At 59.1% G+C, this 15,622-nt stretch overlaps 1 pseudogene; it reads right to left on the bottom strand.

Annotated features, from left to right (window-relative positions):
• LOC119108954 (filamin-A-like) overlaps window positions 1–15,622 on the bottom strand; it is a 63,762-nt pseudogene that overhangs the window by 36,497 nt on the left and 11,643 nt on the right.

The following is a 15,622-nucleotide window of genomic DNA, read 5'->3' as shown; positions in this document are numbered from 1 at the left end:
CCCGGCATCCATGATTCGCGACCAGATGTGCAGCTCGGAGTAATTGCAAGGCTCTCAGGCTCTAAAATGGAAATCCATACACGGCCTCTTGTTGCGAGAGACAGGCTGAAGGCCGGGTGTGCTCCTAAACCAGCCGGCGGGAGCGAGCGCTCCACACGGACGTCTCCGACTCGAGAGAACTCCATCCGCACATGCCACTGCTGGCAGCAGTTCAGACAACCCAGGAACGTCCGAGAGATGGCGGAACTACGAGGTCGTAGTTGGGCGCGGCCCCGGGCCGCCTGAGCGTAATTCACGCTGCAGCTCCGCATGTGGCGTCCACGCCCAACAGACCGGGGTTCCTCTCACATCGGCCATCTGCACGGGAGAGGGGGGGGGGGGGGAGGGAGGGAGGCATTGGCATAACGAGCTGAATAGGCCGCTGCATTGCCTAGCAGCATGGCGCGTCATAACACCGCTCCAGTGGATTGGTATACAGCGCGAATGTGCATATCTGCAGCGAGAAACGTCGCTACTTGTACAAGTGATTGCTGAGGATGAATTTTTCTCCCCCCGCCTGTCCTACTCAGCCTCCAATGTTGCGTCTAGCTCCACGAACTCGAATATAAAACAGTTATACAGTCAGTGAAGAAACATCTGTCCTTTGGAAGGTTTGGTCGCATGCCGCTAGCAAAATATTCGACTGGAACAGCTGCGCCCCGGTGCACAACTCTGGAGGACAAGAGTTGGCTGCTTTCAGTATGTGCATCCATGAATCTGAGCCTGGTGCAAAATTAAGCTGGTGCAAATGACTAACGAATCATGCCAAGATATGACATTCACTGTCACAAAGTGGCGGGTAGCTGCTGCACATAGGCGTAGTTAGCGTTCACATATCTTGGCGATGTCATACGGCCCCCCGCCCCTGCCTTCCACGTTGGCAGCAAGCCAACTACACAGCTGGGGAAGCAGGCCCCTCCCCATTTCACAGGTGGGTCGCCTCTGGTACGGTCGTAGTATGCCTACAATTGCACGTGCAAACGCCACGCGTATGTTGTCTCGCTCCAGCTCGCTTCCGCAGGTGTTCCCGCTCCTGCCGTGATCGCCTTTCGACGAGTGTGCGGGAGAGAGCGGCGGCCACTTCCGTCCTGATCAGCGGCCGCCAGGTTGGAACACGGCCGGGGATGCCGACGGTCAAGCCGCCCCAGATACTGCCGAGGGCTCACGGCACGCCGAGCGAAGGCATGCTCCTGCCGTCGAAGCCGTGCCAGATCAGTACTGACTGAGACAACACCGCGATGTTTTCGCAGCGGCCGGCAGATTTCGCGAACCACTGTATCATCTGGCACACCGCATGCCCGTGGCCGTGTTGCAATAATATACTTAGCGCGGAAAAATAGGGAGGGTCCATGAGCTCGGGAGGGAGTCTCGTGAAGGCACCTAGTCTTTACAGTTTTGCTCGAGGTAGCTCATAAATCCTCTCTGCTTGCTTTGCACACACAAACATGCATTTGTGGCGGCAGAGTAATGGCGAGTCTCCTAGTTACTCCACTGCAATTGCCAGTACGTGGTAAAGACAAACATGCATTGATGCAAGCAGATAGCATTTCATCAACCGCTTATTTTCATTGAACGCAAGGTTTGGAACAAGCTGGCTGAAATATTATATGAGTTTTGTCCCAGCTCAACAACATTTTCAAACAAAACAGGCGTGCATTGCTTAGTAACCCGATGATTGGAATGGAACTCCTGAAGTCATCCTGTTCGGGCAATGTGATCAGCTGCTGAGACATTTCAAGCGGCTTTACGAAAATTGGCGGTGAGAGAATTAACACCTGGTGTGTGATGTACATCTGGTACAAGCCGTACACATTGACGAGAAATGATCGATGCCAGGTGACGCTGTGCCAGCAATACTCGCACACAGCAACAGTCAACAGCCACAGCAGCGCCCCGCGGTGGGCTGCCGCACTCACCGGCTCCTCTGGCCGTTGGGTCGCACCAGGAAGCACTCGACCTTGCCCTGACCCGCCGAGAACGTCTCGACGGTGAAGAAGGTGGGGGCGCCCACCACGGGCCCGGTGGGTTCGACACCGGGGCCGTAGCAGCGCACCCTGGACGGAGAGGCCCCGCTCAGTCAGCGCTCACCGGGGACAGGCACGGCTGCAGCGGGGCACACGCCATGGACGGCAGCCAGCAGGCGGCCCAGGGGCCACCGAGCGAAACATGTCAAAAGAGAGCAGCACGCGGGTATAAACAAACGTAATTTCGGGGGTAGAGCTGAAGGTTAAGAGGGAAGGGGAGGTTGAGCTACAACTCTAAACCAGCGCAAACATGGTTTGCCATCGTGCAGGGGTCTGGACGTCAAGGGTGTCCAAAGCTCGGTGCCGCGACACGACAATTATTACCATTAGAAGCGCGGTGCTAGTCGTACTGCAGGGTTGTTTCAAGTGCTCACATATTTCAGCTAGTTAATCACTGCGATGCGTCAGACATCCAAATCCACACATCATGCCGTAAGACATTCAGGCAGTAATAACTCGGATTAGTAATCGCCGTTCTAGGGAGCCAGCCGGATCTGTAGAGGCAGCCTGAACCGCCAGTTCAACGTTTGGGCGCAACATGTGGCGGAAGACCCGGTAATCTGTGCGCTGTCGTAAGCATGTCCATCTCTTCAATTCAAACCTGTCTTAGGCTAAACGAAGGATTTGAAAGATGGTAATATTTAGAGGCAGTGCTTCATCACGATGGAAATAACTAGAAAGCCTGACATAAAGACATTTTATTTTGATCTTGATGAAGGGTCGTCCAATTGTTTTCCGTCTTGGTGCCGTCAACCAAATATTATGACCTGCGCACTAAACTACTGATAGAATGCTTCACGCAGAAGCACTGCAACAAATATGTACCCTTCGCGCTTCGAGAGTCGCCGGGCATGCTGCATCAACTATGACTAAAGCACCGGTGTTCGGAGCCCTCTTGAAGCGAGGATGCACGGTGACACCCGTGACACTGGCCACGACTGAACAACTGGTCCACCATGCACGGAGTCATCACTCCTGCCCCAAACGGCCAGCCACAGTTCAGGCGACGTTTTGGTCATGGACACTTAGACTTGGACGAGGTGGCGTGAGCCAACGAAACGTCCGAAAATGCCCCGGGATCAATAAAGAGCAGCTTCGCTCTGATTCAGCGCGCAAAGTCAATGGCAATTGCTGCCTCAGGACGTGTCGGAACGCATCGCCCACGCGGCACGCTTGCTCATGACCTCGCTGCCTGCACAGCTGACAGCGACTGTCGGCGCGATCAAAGCGACCGACGCGCACCCCACGTCCTGTCGGTGCGGCACGCCGGCCGCCGGCCGCCCACCGCCGGCCGCTCGCCGCCCGCCGCCCGGCGCGCGTTCGGCGACGGCCCGACGCGGGGCTCGCAGTGCCCGCGATAGACCGCTCGCCTGGAATGCGACCGCCCGACCGCGCCTGGAAAACGGCGCCGTAACGGCCGGCCGGCGTGACGTCACCGTTTGAACGCCGGTGACGTCAGGCAGGGGAGCCGGGGATTAATTGTGGCGGCGCCGGGGCCCGAGTTGGCAACGGTCGCCGCGCCGAGCGCCAGCCGCGCCCGCGCCACGGGGCAAACACCCGCCGGCGGTGCTGTCCGCTGGAGGGCGCGTGGGTGGTGCCCCCACCCGCGCCGTCCTCGGGTTGCGGCGCGCCCGAGGAGTGTTTCGACCGACGTGACGGCGGCGCACACGGAGCTACGCCTGTCGTCATCCGGCGACAGAGCGAGAAAGACGCGGCGCGGCGCGCGGGCGCGCGAGTTAGGGTCAGTTAGGTCACCCGGGACGCACGACGACACGGTCGGGTCACGCACGGCAAACGGGTTAGCGAGACACGGACACGGACAGAGCGCGACGCGACCTCTACCTGGCGCCGAGGCCGATTGGCTGGAACAGAGACCACACGTCAGGGCACGGCATAGAGACCCGTCCGGGGCAGCAACAACGCTTGCAGACCAGCGTGCCAAACCATACAGCAGCAGGCGGTCAGTTTGCATTGTGTGAACTTCGCTCTCCTTTGGTTCCAGGGTGCAGTCTGGTGAAAACTAGGGAAGGTGGTCCGCAGCTTTCCCGCCTGGATCCCACCCAGACGTCATTCCTGGTTTCTGTTGTCGCTCCCCACCAAACGCCACCCGAAACGTCGCAGATCAGTGCGGCGATAAGCCCTGCGAGGCGCGCAAAAATCGAAGCACCGACGCCCAGCAGCGCACGTGCCAGCGCTGGGTCGAGGTTCACAAATGTTCCGCCCAGTGCCGCCCGCAGCCCGGATGGGGTCCACAAACTGAGCTGCGGTGTCACCGGGCACAGTTCAAACGACCCGGACGACTGTTGAGTCACGACCCACAACGACCGGCGCCGTCACGAGCGTCCGGCGTCCGGGCGTGCGGCCGCCGCCAGCCGACGGAAACCGGCCCCTGCACGAGGCGGCCAGCCGGCGGCCGCCGCCGCCAACAGGCCACCGACCACCGCGTGCAGGCAGTCTGGGACCTGGACACTGGCACTGGCAAAACTCGCTGACTGGTGCCAAACACCCATTTCGGTAATTTCATGGGTCGACACAGCGGCCATGGCACTGATTACATGAGAGCTTGGTCGAATAATGCTGCTCGGAGACTTATAAAAAAAGTGAACGGCATACGGATCACTGAACTAGCTAAGGCGCTTGCACAAGGTTGTCAGGGCTCTTGACTCACGCATTTGCTGCATCATACAGCTAAAGCCAAAACCAGTCCTCGCAAAGGACCGCAATCCCCAAGACCATTCTGAGCATGTGCATCAAATTTCTAAGCCTTGATTAGGCTCAGAGTTCCGTAACTTCGCCGAGGAAGGTGGCGGAGCAGTCGATTCAAACATCACAGCGAACCACAGGCGTCTGCGAACTTGTAAACAATGTCTGAATAAGGGAGGACGCAGGTCGAGATCAATTTATCTCGCCATCGCTGACAGCCTCTCAACGTTAGAGAGGCAAAATGGATAGCCGGTGGGGTGGAGGGGAAGCCGAAGTCCAAAGAACGCGACCAGCGACATAACTTATGGAGAATGGAAGTCTGAGCGGACCCGGGGATTCAAATTGAAGCAACGCATGGATCGCCAGACAGAAAGGCATAGGGAGGAACCGGGGAAAGGGAAGGAATAAAATGTGAACCAAGCGCTTCTGGAAGGCTAGTGGACGCAGAGGTGAAGCTGGGGAGCGGCACAACAGACTGTGTGTGTGTGGAGGGGGGGGGGGGGGGGTGGGCAACATTGTATTGACATGAAGAGAGATTAAGGATTAATGCCGACACAAGTGTCCCGGCGGCCGGCTCACCTGTTGGGGTTGGTCTTGTTGCGGAGCGGGGCGCCCGGCTTCAGCTTGGCGTTGGGGTACTGCGAGAGGTACGTCATCATGGACAGCTCGTCCACGTTCGGGTCAATCATGTCCTCGGGCTGGATCAGCTGTAACGCGCAGGTCAGCGGTCAGCGCCGCTCCCGGGACAGGCCACGCCGTCCGAGGCGCCCCGATCACCCCCTCCCCCCCCCCCTCCCCCGCTCCGTCCCGAGGCAGCCACCGGCGCTCGACGCCCACCCGGAGCGAGCCATGCCTCGGGCTCGCCCCAGCCCCAGCCCCAGCCCCAGCCCCAGCCCCAGCCCCAGCCGCCGGCGCTCGCCAGCCACAGCCTGTGGCAAAGCAGCACGTGCTGGCGCATAACGTGCCATCCTGTCGCGCAGTGTAACGCGCTGTGCAGCCGCGCTGTGGCACTATGTAGCGCGCTGTAGCGCACCTGCGGCACGTTGAGCCAGTCGTCGGCCAGACCCATCGCCTCGGTGGCGTTCTTCAGGGCATCCTCGGGCTTCCAGTCGGACCAGTCGGGGCACAGGCCTGACGGACAGAACCAGGGCACCGAGTCACCCCACTGACGCCACAGACGACTGCGAATACGCACCACTAGCACTCGACCGCACAGACTAGTCAAGCAAGAGAGGTCAGTCGCCCCAAGTCAGTCGCTCCAGGTCAGTCGCTCCGGAACAGTCGCACCAAGGACGTGAAGCTGGACAACAGACCAGAGTTTGCCGCCGTTGTGGATTTGAAGGGCGCCGGTTGATTAGATGGAGCTGTATGGCATGATGCAAAGCCAGTCCAGTTGAAAATTAGGTAATGGTGTGAAATCGGGACGGGGTACGTCACATAGAAGACACGCGGGAAATGTGCACCCTGCCGCAGATTGGTGTTAATGTGAGAAAACGGACACGATTCGTGTGAAACGCGCAGGAATGAACATGAAATGAGCAGCCGCTTCGTTCTTTATTTTGCGATTAAATCAAGGAAACTTTCCCCGAGTATATGATGTAAATTCATTAAATTTATCAATGAAATTGTATGCACGCGAAAATAAAAGAATTGCAAGTGCCGTTGGGTGTCCGCCATTCCCCACGTGTGTGACAGACTCCCAGCCCCGATTCCCAGTCACGAATGTCACTGCCACCTCTCAGGGTTCACCTCCTACATTCCCATCCCTAGTCGGCTTATGTCACGCTCTGTGGCCTCACGAGCGCATAACTCCACATTCCGGGTCAAAGGGCCACTCTGTTCGGCGGCCAGACGGCCGTTATAGCGGTCACTATTGGGCCAGAATGGTTGCGGCTAAAAGCTCACCCCTTCCGGCCCTGGCCTGGTCCATCAGCTAGCTTGTAATGGCGACGAGAAGGTGGTGGGAAGCCCAACACGTCAATGCCAATCCGATGGTGCAGAAAAGTCGATAAAATATCGATCATTAAAGTTTTACGGAAGGATTGAAACGAGGCATTAGTATCACGGATGAGAAAATTGTTTCAACCACCGTCTTCGTCTGGTGTGTTAGTTACACCTGACCACGTGTGTTAGTGTAGCTAACACACCTGGTCGTGAACGATAGCAGATCAATTATTCATCTAATGCTCATCATATTAGCTACACCGCAAGCAGCAAAAAATGAAAACGCATTGTGGGAAGCATTGTGTGCTTCCAATCACCCATTTCGGAACGTGGCGAACCATTTTTGCCGCAAAGGCTTTTGTTGCAATTTTATGACAGCACCAAAACTTAACATGCACTGGATAAATCATCTCCAAAGTCTCGGCCAGCTGGCCTCGGCCAGCAGGCCTCGGCCAGCAGGTTACGGCCAGAGAGCGCGTTGTTTCGTGGCGCCTTGGACCGGTCGGCGGCCGGGTCACGTGTGTGCCGGTGGCCAGTAAACACGACAGCGGGCGAAGGGCGCACCTCCAGTCTGCGGACACGCCGCAGGCCGGGTGGGGACAGACCGGCCCGGCCGGCCCGCCCGCCCGGCGCCCGGACCGGCGCCGGCCAGCGTGACGCCGTAATGAATGGGCCAGCGCCGAGGAGGGCTCGGGTTCGCGGCACGGCCGGGGTGCGCGATCGAGCTCGGCAGCCGAGCACAGTCCGTCATCGCCCGCTGTGACGTCGTCGCTGACGGGAGACGGGCCCCTGCCTCCGTGAGGCGTCCCTCCCGGCGCCCGGCGCCCGGCGCAGCCCGACGCCTGCCCGGCTGGCTCTGTATCAGGTCATCTGCCTGACCGCCTCCAACGGGACCCGGCCGGCCGGCGAGGGTCACATGGCCACGGTCGGCTGAGCAGGCGGACCGGTGAAGGGCAGGACGGGTCCGTATCATATTGTCCGAGGTACAGAATGCCCAAAGTACAGACTGTCCAAGGTACGGAATGTCCAAAGTTCATGCCCCTTCCACTCTGCGCCATATTGGAAGTTATTTCTTATCTTGGACCTTGTGTACCTTGGACATAATGAGCTTTGGAGATTCTGTACCTTGAACATTCTGTACTTTGGATATTCTGTACCTTTGGACATTCTGCACCTTGGACAATATGAACGCTTCCCGGCAGAACAGGACGCGGGCGACCGACGGCGTACGCAGCGTCTAATGTCCGACTCCAGGAGGCAAAACGAATACAGACAACGCCAGACATTTATGCTTCACTTTCCGACATGCATTCAGTCGGTCCAATCCAAAATAGGCTTTCTTTGCTTCGTTTTCCGACCTGAATTCAGCCGGTCAAATCCAAAGTGCGTTTATCCCCTTTCCAACTGGCGGGAGGCTCTTACCACACACCTGGTGATTATGACCCACGAATATGTCTGCGCAACCCACCACGCCACCATGCGGCAGGGTTCCCTATTCTGACCACCGTCGCTTGTGGGAGCCGGCAGGGGCTCGTGCCGCGCCTCACCGACTCACCTGGCGCCATTCAGTCCATCAAGGCGCCTCGCCGACTCACCTGGCGCCACGCCGTCCACCGGGGCGCCTCGCCGACTCACCTGGCGCCACGCCGTCCACCAGGGCGCCGATGGCCTTGCCGTCGCGCCAGTCGAGTGTGAAGTTCCTCACGGGCAGGTCCGGCATCTTGGAGCCGATCCAGTTCATGAGCCTGCCGATGACACGGGACGGCGACTCAGTGCCGAGTCGGCCGAGCCAGCAACACGCGGCGTTTGAGGGCAGCCAGGACCGCACGAATCTTGCGAATACGTCAATGTTTTCAAACGTTTAGGACGTGTTTTTATAAACGTCGGTCGCAGAAGCGGAACACGGCGCCTGCTAGCTGGTCCGCCGTAAAGGACTAAGATAAGAAAGTGTACATTCGAAAATAATTTGAAGTATAACGATGCACCCAGTGAGGGAATGGACTCATTCGACGGCACGTCATTTCTTCGGCGTGATGGGAAACGAAAACATGCATAATGGAAAACATCACCAGCCGCAATCGAATTACTTTGGCAAACGGCTTAACGGACTTGGGAAACACGTCCAGACGGCGTGCGGCTCAAGTGCATACGTTATTCCCAGTGGACGAGGTATACAGACAGCACCTGTTACTTGCCGGGAGTTGGGGCACGACAGGCCTGTGACCGGGGGGATCGGGCGAGGTCACTGACCTCTGTTTGGGCGGTGGGGCCCTTCTCGCCGGGCACGTTGTCGTCGCCCTCCCACATGGGCATGGAGATGCTGTAGTGCAGGATGAGCGTCCATATCAGGCCGAGGATGAGCTTCAGCTGACAGTCGACGATGTGGTGGAGTCTGGAACACGGCGCCACGGCCGGACCCGGTCAGTACGTCACCTCTCTCCGCCCCGCGCCGGCGGGACAGACAACCTGTCCGCGCCTGAGCGGCTCACACCAGCAAACAACACACGTGCGGTGGGACGGGTCACTGCGTTTGGATGGCGCAACAGAAACTACAGCCGCCTTCGCGGCACTGGGGGATCGCTACCCGCAGCTTCGCCATGCGACATCAAGCGCGAGCGTTCCAGACGCCCTGCTGACTTCCAAGCCGCGCAGCTTAGAGCCATCCCGGAAACCCTCCGAGGCCCAGGCAGCAAGTGCACATTCAAATGGGGGATTAGCGGCGGGCGGGTTTAAACGGCCGTCGGCGGCCCGGCGGCGCGCCGAGCCTGTGCCGCAGCGTTTCCCAGCGGGCGGCGCGCGGGGCCGGGCCGCCGGCCGCCGCCAGCCCCCGGTTCCCAGCCCCGGCCGCCCGGTCGGCTTTCCCACCGCGTGCCCAGCTCCTGTTCCTGGCCCAATCCGAATCTGATTTGCATAGCATTAGAGCAGCGAGCCGCTGAGGGGACGAGCGCGGCAGTCGGCGCTAAGTCGGGGAAGAGCTGGCGGTCAGGATGTCAGCCAGAGCCGACGACGCCTGGAGCAGGCGGGGAGACATCACAGGGCTGACGAGTGTCAATGCTTCATTTGAATCGTTTCACAAGAGGCGAGCACTTGCTCACAGTGGTACCATTTTGGTGCCGTAGCTACCACAGGCGCGGGGAGAGCTGTCCCGTGCGCCTGCGACTGTTCACACCCCGCTTGGTTCGTAGCCCCCACAACAAACAAGCATGTGTCGAGCACCCTTCCCAAAAACAGTCCGTTCATACCGGCAGGATTTTTACAGTGGGCTTAAGCAGCCCAAGTTCTGCTGTTCAAATGATGATTTTAATGCCGTGCGATTGTTGGACGTCGCTCTCAAATGGCGTCAAGAATGCGTAGTCTGCAGCCCTCCCGCATGCAGCCGTTGTGCAGCCCGCCGCTGCCCAGCGATGACGTCACTGCTTTCAGGCCCGGCCCGGCGGCCGACCACCGGGAGCGTCATGCCGGGCGCGCCGGGGGTGGTAACGAGCTCAAGACCGTCCGCCTGTCACGCCCGCCTGATTGGCGTCACGTTTCTGTGGCGACGGAGACACGGCCGACGCGTGCGAAGGCAACAGCTGCCGAGGTCGGATGGGATCTTGGCAATGGGTACCGGGAGTGAGGTCGGGTTCGGCCAGGCAGATATGTCAAAACAACGTGCTGTGAAGCAGAGGGAGAGGTGGGATGGGTGAAGAGGCGGGGCAGAGACATTATCAGCAATGTTATTAGAGAGGTGTCGCAAGAAAAACTAAAGACATCCGCAAGCAACAGAAAAAAGGGAGAGCAGGCACCTAGAGGAGAGAGATAGAGAGCGAAGAGAGCGAAGAGAGAGAGAGTAAAGAGAGAGAGAGCAAAGAGAAAGAGAGAGAAGGAGAGAGAAGACAGCGAGAGACAGAGCGAAGAGAAGAGAGAGAGAGAGAGAGATAGAGAGAGAGAGAGAGAGCGAGAGAGAGAGAGAGGAAGAGAGAGAGAGAGAGAGAGAGAGAGAGAGAGAGAGAGAGAGAGAGAGAGGAGAGGAGAGAGAGAGAGAGAGAGGAGAGAGAGAGAGAAGAGAAGAGGGGGAGAGAGAGAGGGGGGAGGGAGAGAGAAATCAGACATGAAAAGCTAAGAACATAAGGGAAATGGAAATGAGAGAGGAGCGCCATCAGAATGCGGCAGTTGGCGAGCAGCGAGTGCGGAGGCGGCCCGGACCGGTCCTCTCCGAGCAGCCGTTACACCCGCACGGGCGGAGCCGCCGCGTTCGAATGTCAAGGCCGCGGCGGCGCGGCGGCCGGCCGGAGGAGAGGCGCCCAGCGCGTCACCGCCGGCGCGGCCGCGCAGCCGCGCTGCAGACCTGCAGCCTTGCAACACTGCAGACGGCCGTCTGGCGGCGGCGGGCGGGACGGGGCGCGCATCAACAGGGCAGGGAACCGACGGCGGCAGGCGGGGAACTGACTGAAGCTGCAGGTCGGCTACGCCACACACCCGGGGTCTGGCGTATGGGTGTGCGCCTAGTGCGGACGGTTTTACCTTGCACTTTGATCCTGGCGGCACGCAGGGCGAGAAAACAGGTCAATAGATTACGGCGGGCGCAGACCAGATACGATGCAGGCAACCGCTAAATGTAAAATTGAAAGGCTCGTTTGTGGATAAGATTAATTATGCAATCACTGAACCGCCATCACTTGCTGATAACTGCTAACGGGCAACACGCCTCTGCCCATACCCGATAAGCCAGGGACCAGGCAAAATCGGCAATAAACCCATTCAGATGCAGTTGTCAGACAATGGAATATCAGAAAAAGGATTTCACAGTTTGCTGCTATGTTATCTTATAGCAGGCGAACAATTATTTTGATGCTGTTTTTAATGATATCAGCAGCCCAACGAATTAAAAAATTTCCAAAAAAGTTGTTCTGCGTGGACCAACACGATCGCCGAGATGAGTTACTTTATCACAGCCATCGAGAATAAGGACAACAACCTCCACGAGTCTCCTCTCTCCCGGCGCGTGGATAGAAGTGAGGTCTCCCTTCGTGTTCCGTCGCCGTCCGGATCCAGGGGCAGCGGAGTCTGTCGGCTCCACCCGCTCGCGGCAGGCACCGATCCAACCAGAGCTCAGGACGTTCCACCGAGGAGGCGCGCAGCCGGGCGACTCCCCCCCCCCCCCCCCCCACGTCGGCCCCCACCTCCACCCGCACCCGGCCGAGCCATTCTTGCAACGCTCGGTCAGAATGCGTTAAGGGGTGGATCTCAGCCGTCAGGTGTGCAAAACCGCCCATCACAAACCGACACTGTGCAAGGAGCGGCAGGGGTGAACGGCCCGCTCTGAGGACCGGCGGGCGCAGAGGCGAAGCGCCGGTCCGCCACCATCTGGGCCGGCTCGCGCCCCGGACCCCGAGACACTAATGGGACGCTGCCTTTACGAGCAGCCCGAGACAAAACGGCCGTAAATCGCTTCGGCTTGATCATTCTCCGCGGCTTCTTCCAGGCGGGCGGGCGGGCGGCGAGCAACGGGCGGCCGCCGCCCGCCGCCCGCCCGGCCGGCGCCGGTCCGCACCCGCCCCATATAAGGTCACGTCAGGCTGGCGCGGCCCGCGACCTTGTCCTCAGCTGAATCAGAGCCGCGCGTGCGTAGCCGGCACTGGGGCGCCGGCCGCGGCCCGGCCCGGACAGGCCGCTGGCACCGGCAGCTGCTCGGCAGCCGGCTGAGGAGCCGCAGAGGGCGAGGGTGCTGGCTGGGGGTGCTGCTGGAAATATGCAGCGGCAAGGGGAGTTCTTTGGAACTTTGGAACTTTGAGGAACTTTGAGAGAGAAGAACTTTGGGAGGGGCGAAAACCATTTTTGGTTATATTCTTCCAGTCGACGCTGTTCGGGCTTACGCCAAATTTTTAGAAAGTGGTGGCATCCAGTTCTCCCATCTCCGCACGCCCGGGGATATATGACGCTGCTTTTGTTTGGCACCTGAGGGTCCTGGTTGGAGGCTCCTTTCTCGGTTTACGAGAGGTGTGTGGTGGGCATCGCCCATGGATATTGGCAATGGAGGTGGGCAGGGTCATTCACTTCTGTGGCCTTTCGTGACGTCTCTAGCGGTGCGCCGATCCATGGTTTGAACATTTCAAAGAGCGTATATTCAGCACAAGCTATTGACCGGATACATTTCTAGAATCAGCCCCGCCCTGAACAGGGCTGGTTGCGTGAGCCCTGAACCCATCATCCGGTCTCGAGATTCCGGGTCAGCGGCAGAATGCAGCGGCGAAAGCTTGACGTGCCGTAATGCTCGGCACGGTACGTCCTACCCCTGACGTCACTCGACCTTTAGCGCGGCCACTGCCACCGGCTGCTGGCCATCTCAGCCAGGAGCAAACAGGGAGCGTCTAAGGGGACGTGAACGCCACACCACGGGCGGGGTGTAACAACCGGGCTACAGTGATGGACAACACCACGCGTCATATCTGGCGCCGTATTCCCGATTTCACCTCTCAAAAACGTCAGACGGAACCGATAGATCATCGGCGGGACACCCGGGCATCAGATCCCTGTGACGTCACTGGGGCTGCCGCTACGCGCTGCTTGACTGACCCTTGCCGCTGCTGGTGTGACCACCTACCGAGCCCTATCCCCCCCCCCCCCCTGTGACGTGGTCTGCGACCTTGACGGCCCTCTTAGGTGTTGAGCTGGTACCATCCATCTCCCGCCGGGCAATATTTTACGGTAGCCCCGGGGTGCAGTGGACATCGTGCCGCAGACGAACGTGCGACAGGAATGGTCCCGCTGGACGGGCGACACTGACCATATTAGTCGCACGGTCATTTCTTCACAGCGTCTGGCATAAGGTTGGATGACATAAAAGGTATAGGGCGAGATAAAACAAAGATGGAGAGTTCCCGCAGCGCGTATATATATATATATATATATATATATATAGAAGCCAGATTTCCCATCTCATAGATGTCTTTGCCATTAGGTCGATTGTGCACTTGGGACACTTTTTGAATGATTTCGGCCAGATAATGACAGACGGAAAGAAATCCATGACGTACAAAAGCTTCCTAACCGTACGCGACTCATTAACAAATCGAATCCTACAAGCATCCACAGCAAAAAAACAAAACAAAACAAAACAAAGCAAACAAAAAACAAAAGCAAACGATCAAACGGAAGAATGTAGTTGTACAGTGAGGGCGCCAGAGCGCGGCCGCCGCCGTCCCTGGCAGTCGCCTCGTGCGCCGCGCCGCGCGCGTCACTCCCAGAGGCGTTGGAACCGTCTCGGTCGCCCCGCGCCGCCGGCCGCCGGTGTCGGCGGTGCCGCACATTATACAGGTGACGGCGCTCGCGTCGACAGCTGCGCTCGGGCCGCGCAACGATCGCAGCCGACACCCGCGCGTTAGCCCCCCCCCCCCCCCGCCGCCTCCGCCTCCGCCCCCGCTCCCTCTCCCCCACTCCGGCCAAGTGGCGAGTGACCACTCCAGCTCCCCCCCCCCCCCACGGAGTTAGCTCCACTCGCAGGGTGCTGCATAGATGGGGTGCAGCGCGTTGGTTCGGCGAGAGCGAGTTAGAGGCGGCACAGCTGCGCTCTTTGCGATCACCCGGCGTGACATGACCTAAGTTTGAACCGCATCTTCGGGCGCACGCCGGCTCAGCTCGTGTACCAGGCCAGGTACTCAGATACTGCTGCCGCTCTTGTCCTCGTCATCGTACACGCCCGGAAGCGGGCTTCGAAACAGGTACCGCCACTGGACCGGGTGTGGCGCTGTACCGCTGTGCCAAATCCCTGTACAGTTCCGCGTCCCTGCGTCTGACCGGTGACCGCTCCACGCGTCCCTCCCGCCGGTCACGCGCCGGCGCCGCGCCGGCCAGCGCGCGACCGGCGGTCACGTGGTCCGGCAGCCGGCCACCGTGACGAGTCACGTGGGCCGCCGATCACGGCCGCTAACGGGGCTGCGGCGCGGTGACGACGCTCCATCGATAGTCGATAGTCACCGTCGGCCGGACGACAGGTGCTCTGATGGCGCGCCGGAGACGCGCGGAGCTCCCGACCGTCACACGCGCGGCGCCCCGCGCCGGGGCTGACCGAGGACTCGGAGTTCTCCCCCGCCCCCTGAGGGAGACCTATGGGCAGCTACGAGGATGCAGCGTGGTGGGTGTGGCAGTGACCATGCTAACTTCACGCGAATATACCACAGTATCAACATATCGCTACAGGATGGTGTGCCCTTCAGCAGCTTGGTCACAGCAACGTGATTTCAGCATTCCCATTCGCACCTACATACCTGCACACCTCAAAACTGTTCTACCTGCTGGACATCACTGAGCAGTGCTGAGAGAGCAGAGAGCCTGCGGGCCCACAGGCTTATAAACTGTAACTGTGACTTGTAACTCTGCACTTGTAAACTGGATACACCTGAGCTTGTATGTTACAAGACTGCTACTTTTTATAGGATTTGTGGGCTTCCACGGCTGTGTTCCTACTCCGGACAGACGTGCAGATCAGGCATGGCGACCCAGATATATAGATCAGGCATGGCGACCCAGATGTAAAGATCAGGCATGGCGACCAGGTAACGGCCATAGTGGCTCCGGATGGCGTACGGCAGTGGCTCGATAGAAGCCATGATGGTTCGGAAATCATTACCTTTCATACGCGTAAAGAGGGCATATGTAACCAAACGGACAAAACCAAATGCAAAAATGAGGGAATCCTGATATAATGATGTTCTCCGAATCATATCGTCATGATCAGGTACAATTCGTAATGCCCCGACACAGCGCACGTGATGGGTGCCTGACCTCTGCAAAGCCCACCAGGTCACCGCTTGACCCCAGCGGTGAGCGGCCTGCGCAAATCGTTCCTCAAAGCTGGGCCGACTGCGCTGCAGTGCTCCGGTATTCGTGTCTGGCGCAGCCGGCCGGCGGCGGCGGCGGCGACTGCTCAGGTC

The sequence above is a fragment of the Pollicipes pollicipes genome, unplaced genomic scaffold (assembly GCF_011947565.3).
Source record: "Pollicipes pollicipes isolate AB1234 unplaced genomic scaffold, Ppol_2.1 Scaffold_712;HRSCAF=819_pilon_pilon_pilon, whole genome shotgun sequence".
Taxonomy (NCBI): domain Eukaryota; kingdom Metazoa; phylum Arthropoda; class Thecostraca; order Pollicipedomorpha; family Pollicipedidae; genus Pollicipes; species Pollicipes pollicipes.
The sequence above is the reverse complement of the archived record's forward strand: the minus strand, read 5'-3'. Positions and strand labels throughout refer to the sequence as shown.